General features: G+C 38.1%; 1 pseudogene; it reads right to left on the bottom strand.

Annotated features, from left to right (window-relative positions):
• Positions 1–1018: 1018 nt before the first annotated feature.
• LOC122903861 lies at positions 1019–1117 on the bottom strand (annotated as a pseudogene).
• Between the last annotated feature and the right edge of the window lie 12283 nt (positions 1118–13400).

Here is a 13400-nt window from a genome sequence, read left to right as displayed (position 1 = left end):
CAAGGTATAGCGAGTGCCCTCAAGTGGTTCCTACTCTACCCCAACCAACCTTCCTATTTATGGTTATCTATAGTACAACATCGTCAGCTGAAATATACTGAACATATAGTCTATGCAAAGCTCTTTGGCATGGCCTGGGAATTCAGGTGAATTCTGCCTTTGCCAAACTTTCATTTTTGTGGGGGAGTAAAGACAGGTAAAGGTCATTTGCAAACAAGTTTATTAGGTGAGGGAGGGAAGAATGTTTTAGAAAGAAAGAAAAGCATCATGTCTTTGAATGCACGGACCATTTCTGTCTTGTTCCTTGTAATCCCTACTACATAGCAAGTGCCTAGTACATAGTATGCATTCTGTAAATATCTTGAGTAATGAAATCAAACAGGCAGGAAGAAATTCTTAAGGTATGTGGCATAAGAAGGAAGTGATGCAAGAAGGGACCTCCAGCAGATGCCATGAAAGCTGCCCACATCCTTTTAGATCTTAGGCACATAGTACTGAAGCTACTTTGCCAGTCCCTGAAACAGACCCGAAGTGCTGGAAAATTTATGCCCCCCCCCCCTTCAGCAGCTTTCAACCAAACACTAGTGAAAGATGGAACATAATAATACCTATCCCTTCAGTGTGACAATTCTGCTGCACAGGTTTTATCATGATCTTAGAGTTTTCTTCAGTGGACTAAGATTTACTTACGTTCAGTGGTAACCACCTTGACAAGACACGCCTTATTGGCTGACTTTTCTTCTGCATCTCATTTCCCCACTTCTCTGCCAGTGCTTCCTTCATGGTGCTCAAATCCTTATTCCTGTGTCTGCTTCTGGGGAACCCATCCTGAGACAGGGCCATGTAATGTGAGTCTTATAAACCATATTAAAGAGTCTAAAATTTATCAAATACAATTTAAGGTACTATATTAGCAGAATAATTAAGGTATTAAAAAGATTTTGTTCATGCCATTTTCAGGACTCTTACTTAGTCTAGTATGAACTCTGCATAGAACCTCACTTCCTTTCTCCGTAATAAAAACAGGAAAGTGGATATGAATCCACTTCTAGTATCTTCCTTGTGCAGGGGCCATGCTAATCTCCGCATCATTTCAATTTTAGTATACGAGATGCTCAAGTGAACAATAATCACTGGATTTCTTAAGTGCTATGCATAAGAACACTTTTCCTCAGCTTAAAATGAAAATTGAAACACATGAATAAATACCTAAATGTGCTAGGTGATAGGAACAAGTTATGCAACATTGGGTGTAGCCACGAGATAGAATTTTCACCAAAAAATGTGACAAATAGGGGTGCCTGGGTGGCTCAGTGGGTTAAAGCCTCTGCCTTCGGCTCAGGTCATGATCCAGGGTCCTGGGATCGAGCCCCGCATCGGGCTCTCTGCTTAGCGGGGAGCCTGCTTCCTCCTCTCTCTCTGCCTGCCTCTCTGCCTACTTGTGATCTTTGTCTGTCAAATAAATAAATAAAATCTTTAAAAAAAAAGTGACAAATATTTACAGTTTGGTAACATACAGCCCTACCCTACATACCCTAGAAAGACCGAGTGCAACACAGTTTTTACAGCTCTATACTGACCCACCAAATCCACATTTGTAAATACATACTAAAAGTTATAAAGAGATATGCAATTATTTGGCTATAAGAATATATATAACCTTCCTGCTTACAGTATCAAAAAGTTGGGAAAACCCTAAATATTTAGTTATATAGATTGGTAAAATTAATGTTGGGAGTATCTATTGACTTCTTTTCAGCCCTTAAGAATATTATAGATGAGTATTTATTGACATTAGAAAATAATTTATTGTCCATTTCTTAAGAAAAGTTTATCAGAAAGAATATAAAGTAAGTTTAAAAGTTTATAAAATAAAAATACATGTATCTATATACATAAGATGTAATTCTAAGGCTAAACACTGAAAGAGTAACATGGTTTATCTTTGAGTGGTGGGTTCTATGGATTGTTTTTAAAATTTTTGTCTTGACTTTTCTTTATTTTTCCTTTTCTTTTTTAAGTTTTTATTTATTTATTTGACAGACAGAGATCACAAGTAGGCAGAGAGGCAGGCAGAGAGAGAGGAGGAAGCAGGCTCCCCGCTGAGTGGAATTAAGATCGCAGTAGAAAAATAGCTAAGGTGCAGATTACAAAAGGCCTTTAATGCTCTACAAAGGACCTAAAATTTTACTCTGGATGTAACAAAAATATTCTAGGTTTTTAAAGAAGGGAAGCAAAATGGTCAGATGAGTAGCTCGGAAGCAGTCCAACAGTTGGTATCAAAGTTTCTCTAACCTGAGAATCTGTTTTTGTTTTTGTTATAAATAAAGATTTAAATAAGCATTTCAAAATGGTAGATGAAGTCCTGAAAACAGGCCTGAAAAAGGATAAGTAAACAATATAGAAGCAAAACTACTTCACATAAGAAATGATCAGGAACACAGGGGTGAGAGGTATCAGAGAAGACAGGAGGCAGAGAAAACAAGAAATGTTAGAGAATATGGCAGGATGCCAGAATTGCATAAAATCATGTCCAGTGAGAAGTTTCCAGTGGTGGGGAGGCTGAAGTAATTTTTAGCACAGAAATACCAAATGGTACATTCTTAGTTGGTTCCAGGGCTGTGATATAAACCTGCTTCATCACCTACACCTTCAGTAGAGTCCAAGTTCAAACAGGTCAGGACGGAGGTGTTTAGGAAACCAAGTGTTGAAGCCATAAAGGCCAGTGGGTATTATTCAGAAAGACCTGATTCAATGCTCCATCTTTCAATTTCTATGAGAACATGGGAAAATGTCTTAATGAGATGCTGTTTTCTGAGTTAGCATTTCATAACTGCTCTACAAAAATGCCAGCAATTATTACTCATTGACAGCTAACCACGTGCCAAGAAGTATTCTAAGGGGTATTATAGGCATTTCTTCACTTAATCTTCAAGATAACCCCATAAAGGTATAATCTATTTTATTTATACCCTGAATGTGCCTCAGGTGAGAAAACGAAGGCACACTGGAGTTAAATGACTTCTTTGAGGTCACAAATCTTGACAGTGAAGAAGCTGGGATGTAAACCAGTTATTCTAGTTCCAGAGTGTGTACTTTCATCCACTCATATCTACTGCTCCTTGGAGGCTAGTCACAAGGTAGGGAGAACTAAGCAAGATGATGTATGCTAACACCAAGCACAGTGACTGCCACAGATAAAGATGCTTAGCAAATTTTAATTATATTCCTTTTCACTTGAATCCACTCTGTATTTATAGAACTTGTTCACAAAGAAGTCAAAGGATTTCTGTCAAATGTCTAAGCTTATAGAGCTATTTTTTTTCTATTTTCTTGACCAAGAAATAAAAGTATTCAATGAAACGAAGAAAGAGGAGATTAGATAGATTTCCCCCAAATAAACTCTACTTTCTTTTATGTTCTGTTCCACAATTTTATTTAGAATGGATCCCATAGAGTTTTAATTCATATATGTCTATAGCCCATTGAGTTTTAATTCATGTACTTCTCTGTAACCCACTGAGTTCTAATTCATATATTTATTGAAGTAGAGTAACATACCTACTTCATTTGCTTCCCATGGTAAGATCAGTAAGACAGACATTTTTCACTTCCTTTCTGTAAATGGGGAAACTGAGACTCAGAGAAGTAAATGCCTTCATCAAGACCATGTGTGTGCCTGCCTTCAGCTCAGATCGTGATCCCAGAGTCCTGATCCCAGGGTCCTGGGCTCCAGTCCTGCATCGGGCTCTCTGCTCAGTGGTAATCCTGCTTCTCCCTCTGCCTGCTACTCCCCCTGCTTGTGTGCACTGTCTCTCCCCCTGACAAACAAATGAATATAATCTTTGAAAAAAATTAAAAAATAAAATATTTTAGACTGTTTTTATTCAGTTACTGGGTGTCCAGTTATTGATGACATTACTTCCATTCATTAGGGTAAATAATTCAGAAAGACTACATTTAGAATTTCCCACATAAAATAATAACTATAGATAAAATAACTGAGTCTTAAAGCAGAAAGAAAACCAAAGCTGTAGAAATAAAAAAAAATCAGAGGTCTAGATAATCTATTAAATTTAATGATAGCAATTTTCTTCTCCTAACCACTAACAGTTCTGTTGAGCTAAAATCTGAAAATATTTAGAATTCTTACTTAAATACATTAAAAACCATGAACAAATCTCTGTAGCAAATAGACTTTCCAGTCTGCATAGTCACTTAATAGCTGACGAATAGTTTCTATTAGGGCCTATCTTAATTGGTACTTGAACTTTTTGCCTTAAGTTGATTTGGATTCTGTCATTCTTCCTGTCTTTATCAACTGAAATGTCCAACTCCCTTAAAGCTTACTAGATCTTGCACATGCTTTATGTGTTTATATTACAGCCTTTTGGACATTTCCCACCTTGTTCTTTTTTTTTTTTTTTTAAAGATTTTTTAAAATTTATTTGACAGACAGAGATCACAAGTAGGCACAGAGGCAGGCAGAGAGAGAAGAGGAAGCAGGCTCCCTGCTGAGCAGAGAGCCCAACGCGGGGCTCGATCCCAGGACCCTGAGATCATGACCTGAGCTGAAGGCAGCGGCTTTAACCCACTGAGCCACTCAGGCGCCCTCCCACCTTATTCTTAATCAAGGCATCGGCTGTGTGATTTGTTAAAATAAATTAGCTCTGAACTCTGCATGTACCAAGATATTTAGTTTATTCAGTCTATTTCATAAAACCCAATGCACACATTCCACAACCTGATAAGAGAGTATTTCATATAACCCAATGCACACATTCCACAACCTGACAAGAGAGTATGGTACTTACATACATAATCATTCTATTATGGCAGATGCCAGAGATTGGTCTTTGCTCAGCCCTTAAAATTAAACATTGATTTTACCCAGGTTGCAACAGAAGTATGGTGCCCTATTCCTTTGCCTTCCCAAGCATCTCCAGCTGGAAAGTTGTTTAGATGTACGTACTAGGATTCTATAGAGTACAGAGCCACTAAACTACCTCCAGGATTGTTGTCCTCCACTTCTTGCTTCAGCTAGACCACCACTGCTTCCTAGATCAGAGCAGTCTGTCCTGCTTTCCATTCCTTTCTCTTGTCCGGCTCAGGGACAGTTTCTAATTTTCCTTGCTGGGGAGGCATCTGGCAATGCATCCATTATCTCTTCCAACATATGTACATGCTGTGTGTGCTCAGCTAATTGAGGCTTAGCCAATAACTCACAAGGCACTTGGCCCCCAACTTACAGCTGGGTAATGTGGTGATGTATCAGGATAAACAAGTGAGAAGCACATGCTAGAATTATTAAAGACTGGGTACAACAGTAGGCATGACATTAAGCTGGATGCCAGAGAAACTTTAGACTCCTGGGCTGTAACTTTAGGAATCACCCTGTCCCTCAGAACTGGCCACTGCAGCCAATTCGCTTCAGCCCAGAAAATAAGCAAAGTGTTGTTGATATTTTTTCTTTGACTCTGCAGAAGGAAAATGCTCAGCTGATTGGATGACTCTACTCAGTTAAAAACATTTTCAACTCAGTGAAATGGCATTCTATTTTAAGTCATTAAAAAAGCCATCACTGGAAAATAGATACAATTATATATGTATGGTAGACACACACACATATATTTCTATATATTATGTACTTATATATAACTTATGAGAATCCTTCAGTTTTTATTTTTATTTATTTTTTTAAAAAGAGTTTATTTATCTGAGAGAGAGAGAGTGTGAGAGCACAAGCAGCGGGGAGAGGGAGAAGGAGACTCCCCACTGAGCAGGGAGCCTGACATGGAGCTCAATCTTGCGACACTGGGATTGCGACCTGAGCAGATACTTAATGAAATGAGCCACCTCGATGCCCTGAGGATCCTTCAGTTTTAAAAATGGTTTAATTTTTCTGGTTATGGAAACTCTAATGTTCAAAAAAATTTACATTAAAATCATAAAGATCTAGGCATTCTCTCTCTTCAAGTGCAGCAACAAAAAAGCTTTGATATACTCTGTTCTTCAAATGCTCCAAACAATAACAACACATCTCATTTAATACTCAGGTAGAATCGTGCTACTTTCCCAAAATAGGCCCTTTCATGCTTTATGTATTTGCATATATTTTCCAATTAGTAAATTAGAAATAATAAAAATAACTAAAATGAGTTATGAAGTGATCCCAGTCTATGAAGTAGAAATATATTTGAATGAGTTAAATAATCCAGTGAAACCTGTAGTGAGTCTCCTGTGTGAAGAAGTGTATTTATTTTTCGCAAGACTGTTTTATATTCTGTACTCACTAACATTTATAATACATGACTTCCCCATGCAACAATAATTTAATGATACCTTATTCTTTCCTTGAAAAACAAAAGAAATATTATCAGGCAGTATTACAATAAGCTAAACCAATTACCTTCTAAAATGATTTTAATGCAAGCAAAATACAAGAGTCATCATTTTAGCATAGTGAGATTTATTAAGACTGCAATTCAAAGCAGTACACCGTGCTTCTTATATGCTACATCGCTTCCCATTGAGTTTCAATTAATATTTTGAAAGTTTGTATTTTATACCACAAAATTTCAAAATATCATCTCCTAGCAGATTTTGTGTAAAGAAACGAATAATATCTTATAGGCCACTTGGTTGCAGCTGTCATATACACATTCAAATTCAAGGCGCACACTGCAAATGCTACCACAAATGCTGACAGGCCCACCAAATAGTTTAAAACATGGCTCCCATGTCCATAATTCAAAAGAGGTAGAAAAAAGTTATAGGAAAACTACTATGAACCTCAGACCTCTTGACAAATCCCGACTTTCAAGTTAATAATATGCTATGCAAAGGCTTGCCAGCATTACATTACACATTCTTCTAAGGAGATAAGTAGATACATAAATCAGATACTTTCCCCCCTCAAAGATAGGAATAGGTCCTGCCCTTGAATTCTGCATACAAAAATCCACTGTAAGAAAATGATTATTTTCTTTTGTCATTGCCTGGCACATATGTAACCATTAGGTGCATTATTTTATTTGAGGAATATGTGAGAGTTATAGCATACATTTCTTCTTAAACCACTCTTATCTCTTCTTCAGTGAAGTTAGCATCATTTTTTTCACTGTAATTTTGAAGTTAAGTACCTCTTTTTTCAGAAAAATCTCAAACTAGAAAAAAGATCTTTTTAAAATAAACACCCCCCCAAAATCTTTAAAAATGACTCTTCTTGGGGGACCTGGGTGGCTCAGTCAATGGGGTGTCTGCCTTTGGCTCAGGTCATGAAGTCAGGATCCTGGGTTCGAACACCAAAGCAGGCTCTCTCCCTCTGCCTGCTTGTGCTCTCTCTCTCTCTCTGTCAAATAAATAAATAAAATCTTAAAAAAATAATAAAATGATCTTTCTTTCCTCCCCACAGGATTACTTATCTGTGCATTTCTTTTTTTTTTTTTTTTGAAGATTTTATTTATTTATTTGACAGAGAGAGAGAGAGAGAGATCACAAGTATGCAAGAGAGGCAGGCAGAGAGAGACGGGGAAGCAGGCTCCCTGACAAGTAGAGAGACCAATGTGGGGCTTGATCCCAGGAGACCAATGCGGGGATCCCAGGACGCTGGGATCATGACCTAAGCTCAAGACAGAGGCTTCAACCCACTAAGTCACCCAGGCGCCCCTTATCTGTGCGTTTCAAGTGCTATAGACAACATACAACCTAACAATTTGGTTGGAAAAGGAAAACATATCCACATGGTACCACACTGAGTGAAGTTAATGATCACTTAGTAATAAGACACCAAGAGATGCCTACAATTTAACATTTGAGGGAGATTTATTTTGGCTATAAAATTATAAGACCTTTAATTTTGTTTTTGGCCCACTGCATATTCTCACTACAGTGCATGAGTGCTATTTTCTGTCCACAATTTTCTGTCCACAACTGCTACTGAATAGCTTCAAATTGACTAGAAATCATTGTTCTTAGGGAAAAGAGTATAGCACCAAGTACAGAAAGGCAGAGGCAGTCTCACTGCCAGAGCTAGAAGTGAGATTCCACACCTCCAGAATATCCTCCCCATCACCACCAAAGTTCATGTTTATTATGTGCATTTTATATGCACTGCCTCATTGAAACCCCACAAAAAATTTGTCAAATGAATATTACTCTTAATCCATTTTCTCTGAAGAACATGAAAAGTTCACTTATGACCTGTACAAAGTCATGTGTCCGTGATGACACAGGCAGGGCTCTAAATACCATTCTGCCCCTTTGTCTTTCCTGCTGCATACAGTAAATGAATCGGGCACTGCAGTACGTGGAAGCAGCAGTACATAATAAGCAGGATTATAGGTTCTGAAGCAGGTTGTCTGGGTTCATATCCTGGTTCTGCTACTGAGATGGCAAGGAAGGAAGTATGTACTCTCACCTTTCCTTAGGCAAAATAGCAGTCCCTCTCCCATAGGGTTGTGGCAAAGATGAGATGAGGTAGCACGTGGAAAGCACTTAAAGCACTGCTTGGCATACTGAATTTCCTCAGCAAACTAAGTGATTGCACATAGATTAATTTACCAATTATTTATCAACCTTTCACTATGTGCAAGGTACTTGCAGGTTGGGAAAATGAGTGATGGTCTATGTTTTCAAAGATAATAGAATCTAACAGGGAAACCTGCACGTCACTAAACAAATGTCAATAATGGCTATATATCTATTGCTAAAAGAGTTTAAAGAACAGAAAATATATGAGTATAGATGAAAAGCTGCTTCATGGATGAGGTATGTTTACACATAACTTGAAAGAATGGTTAGATTTTGGAGAAGCAGAGGAAAGGTAGCAGGAAGTAATCTGTTGACCTGGGTCGATGAAACAGTTGGAGAGTCTTAAAATCTCTCCCCAAAAATCAAGGGTCTTTCATTCTTTTAGAGCATGTGCACTACCCATTCTCAGGACAAATGCACAGACTGTGTTTCTAGACACAACAGAGAAGTATTTCTTCTTAAAGAAGAAAATCGAAGACAGTCATATCAATGTCCTAATCTTCCACAAATAGCAGCTTATATGTTTAATTTTTTTATGAAACAACAGAACGATGATTTCATTTTTTTTTGAGGGAAGTCTTTTGGTCATCTTAGACCATTTCCAGTGTGTGTGGTGGGGAGCTTCCCTACACACTACCAAGCTATCCTCAGATACCAGCGGAGTGTCCAAGAACTCAACTCAGTTCTGAAACAATCTACCTGGGAGGATAGCAGCAGACACCAGAGGTGAAGGCCTCAGTCCTACAAGACAGCCCCTCCAACTTCTGATGCCAGTTGAAAGCCCAAGTTGTCACTTGTACCTCTGACCAACCTGGGGGTTTCAATGACCCCCTTCTTGTACTTCAGATGCCAGTTACAAGTCTAGGTTGCTACCCACACTTCTGACCAACAGCCTATAAGTCAGAGGTTCCCATGACCCTTCCCTCCCCAGGGTTTTAGTTAATTTGCTAGAGTAGCTCACAGAACTCAGAGGAACATTTTACTTACTAGATCACCAGTTTGTCTGTCTGTTTGTTTTTTCCAATAAAAAGATATTAAAAAAAAAAAAGATATAACTTAGGAACAGTCAGATGGAAGAGATGCACAGGGCAAGGTATGGGGAAATGGTATGGAACTTCCATGTTCTCTTGAGTATGCTACTCTTTCCAGGATCCACGTGTTCACCAACCCAGAAGCTTTCCAAACCCTGAATCCTGTCCTTTTGGTTTTTATGGAGACTTCATCACACAGGTATGGTTGGTTAAGTCAGTGAGCATTGGTGATTGAATTTCACTTCCAACTCTTCTCCCTTCCCTGGAGGTTTGGGGGACAAGACTGAAAAGCCCAACCTTCTAATCACATGATTGTCTCAATTGGCAACCAGTCCTCATTCTTAGATGAGGTCCAAAAGCCACTCATTAACATAACAGAAGACATCTTTATTGCTCTCAACACTTCCTAAATTCCAAGCGTTTGGGGAACTCTGTGCCAAAAACAGGGACAAAGCCCAAACATATATATTTCTTATTGTAAATCACAATATCAGAGAAAGAAGAAAACAGCTACAATCTGAAATTGGTCTGTATGGAATTGTGTTAGAACAGGCCTCATCTTATCTAGAGAAGAGTTTGAATGTCATGGATCGTTATATCTTATCTCTAGACTGCCATGTCTCTGTCTCTCCTCCTCAACCCTTCTTTTCACTTCAGTTTGGCTTCTAGGTCAGCACTCTAGAGAGGATAATGGATAGACTGTCAGATTTAGTTTTTCTAGTATACATTGTGCTCCCCATAAACCAGCTGCTTACTCACCCTCCTATTCCTCACACTGGCCAGATCAGAAACTTACGATGTGTCATCATCAACATTTTCCACTTGCTTGTCTCAAAGATCTGGGCCTTGAGATTAAAATTCCAAAATGTCACTAAGATTGGTAGCTTCAACCCCTATTATTTTCCCACTGGCCTGTTAGAATTACTTTGCAACTGGCCTGTTTCCTGTCCATTTCCTGTACAATTCATCCTAAATATTTTGCAAGAAAAAAAAAATCTGAGTAGTAGTAAGTTCTTGGCTCAAAAAATTTCAAAAAGTCTTCCTATTTTCCACAAAATTATGTTGACAACCTAGCTGCCACTCAAAACTTTTGGACACCAATCCCAGCTTGCCTTATCTTCCATTCTTGCCCTCTTACTGTCTTTTTTGGAGAATTTAACTTAAAAACAGAATGCAGTGATCATTCTTTTGAACAGGTTCCCTCTCTCAAATGCCTATCCCCTCAGAGATCTTCCTATGGCAAGTCTTTGCATTTCTGAAAACCAACCTCAGAAACCACATCTCTGAATGGCACCAGGAGTCCCTCATTTCTCTAAATTTCTTATCACTTTGTATTTAACTTATGAGGCATTCAGCATATTCTGAATCATGTTATAATAATCTATGTAACATTCTCAATGGAGAATGTTATTTAAAAAAATACACTCCGCAGCACCTAGCTTAGCATCTTAAATAAAAAGTTCTCCGGATGTATACTGAAAGAACATATGAATAAATGAATCATGGAGAGTGCAAGGGTGAGGATAAGAAAGGCAGAAACTTGCCCATTTGCAAAAACTAGATTCCCAAATAGTTTCATTTGCTTCATGCTGATCTGAGCTCAGTCTGTTGATAATTACATACAAAGACTTCTGCTCTATATAGTAGGAGTGGAATGTGTAGGCTGGCTTTTGTTAAAACAGGGAAATTCAGGAATCAGCATTTTCCAATAAAAGCATAGGTCTTTGGATATTGTTGGATATATAATTCATCATCATTAAATTTATCTACCAAGATAAAAATATTTCCATGTTGAAGAATTTTTAAATTCATAATGCAAAATACCTTCGTAATAGGCTGTGGAGGATATAAGAAGACAGATATAAGGATCTTTCTAAATGTATACAGCTTGCTAAGGATGCTTCCTGCCTGTCTATGGAAAGGTACCTGTAATTATGTCCAGCAGTTAGTGAAGGCATATTGTTAGCACTGAAAGATTCTGTGGACTCTAGTGCTTCCAGGTTCTTCAGCGTATAAAATTTCCAAGTCACCCATGAACTTGAATGCGCTATATAAATTTGAAAGAAAAGTAATACAGGATTCATGATATTCTTGTACTGATCAACACTCACACTTTATGTCACCTGATGCCACACACTTACCGGATTCCAAGGTTACTGAAAGAAAGGGGTGAAGCTTTAGAATCAGATAATTTCATTCCATTTTAACTGTTTCATGAGCTTAAAGTATCACTTGGAATTTAAATCAAAGACAGCTCTAATGAACTAAACAAACCCTGGATGAAAATGCTTCATTTCCCATCAAACCTCAAAGCTGATTAGGTATGCATGCTGCTTGCAAAGGTGAAATTTGATTGGCTCACACACTGAAAGCTCTGTTGGAAGTTAATATTATAGCCACTTATAACTCAGATGAAATGAGGCGTTGGTTTCCCTGATAAAATGAACAGGCTGCAGTGAAAAGAACACTACCGCAAACAATTTCTTGCTAACAAGATTTGGCTGTGACTTAGTTATTCATTATATACTCATTGGATTCAGGACTCAGACTCTGAAAGATACAGGGAGCTGTGCCTTAAAGTACCAGGGCAAAGAGGCCCCTGCTTTTGCCCAGGTGACTCATCTAGATCATGACCTATAGGGTTCTGTATGATCAGGCCCCTGCTTCTCCTGCAAACCTCCTCTTGCCTACTCTCCCACTTCCTCACTATGCTCTATACCCTGTGAAGTTCAAAGCCCTTTCCCCACTCTGCACTAAGGCCTTCTCACTGGCTCAGGCATATCCTGTAGATTTGCTTGGTGCAGTGCAGTAACCCCTAGCCGCACGTGCTGTGGAACACTTAAAATGTGGCCAGTATGAAGTAAGCTGTGATGTTGAATAAACATTGGACTGTGAAAATTTAGGATAGAAAAAAAGAATGACCTCATTAATAATTTTTTGTATTGGCCACAAGTCAAAGTGATAGCATTTTAGATATTTGGGCTCAATAATGCACATTATTAAAATTAATTTGACCTCTTTCTTTTCATAATGTGGCTACTAGAAAATTTTCAGTTACACATGTGGTTTGCATTTGTGGCTTGCATTATATTTCAAGTGAACCATGCTGCTTTCTACATTAATTCAGACATCACCATGGAGAGTTAAATTTGTCAGAAGGAATTTGTTTATTTTCTCTATTTTATATGCTGCTGTATCCAAACCATTATTTATTTCATGTGAGGCATGAAGTAAATGTTTGCAGAATGAATGAATGCATTATACATGTGCTAATGAAGATCTTGGGCTCTGGAATCAAGAAGCTTGAATTTCAGTTTCAGTTCTGCTATTTATTAACTATATGAGCTGGGACAAGAGCTTATTCTCTCAAGGAGTGGCTGTTAAGATGAATTCTCACATCTAACATGTTTAAATCAGTGTCTGATATGTAGTAAGTGCTCAATAAATATTAGCTGTGGATAAGTATTATTATTCCATTCTGTAGAAAGAAACATAGGCACAATAGTGCTAACCCTTAGTTACTGAGATGTGAACAGGCGTCTTGGGTTAACTCTTGAACTGCATGACTCCAAGATACATTTTCTGTCCATTTTATGAATGTAAATCAACAGTTGATATAAATAAAAATCTGAAGTCATTTTTTTGGGAAAGATTTTATTTATTATTTGTCAGAGAGAAAGCAAGCACTAGCAGGGGGAGCAGCAGGCAGAGGGAGAAGCAGGCTTGTTGCTGAGCAGGAAGCCCAATGTGGAACTCGATTCCAGGACCCTGGGATCATGACCTGAGCTAAAGGCAGATGCTTAACCAACTAAGCCACCCATGTGTCCCTTAAGTTAC

The sequence above is a fragment of the Neovison vison genome, chromosome 3 (assembly GCF_020171115.1).
Source record: "Neovison vison isolate M4711 chromosome 3, ASM_NN_V1, whole genome shotgun sequence".
NCBI lineage: Eukaryota > Metazoa > Chordata > Mammalia > Carnivora > Mustelidae > Neogale > Neogale vison.
This window is presented reverse-complemented; position numbering and strand designations above follow the sequence as displayed.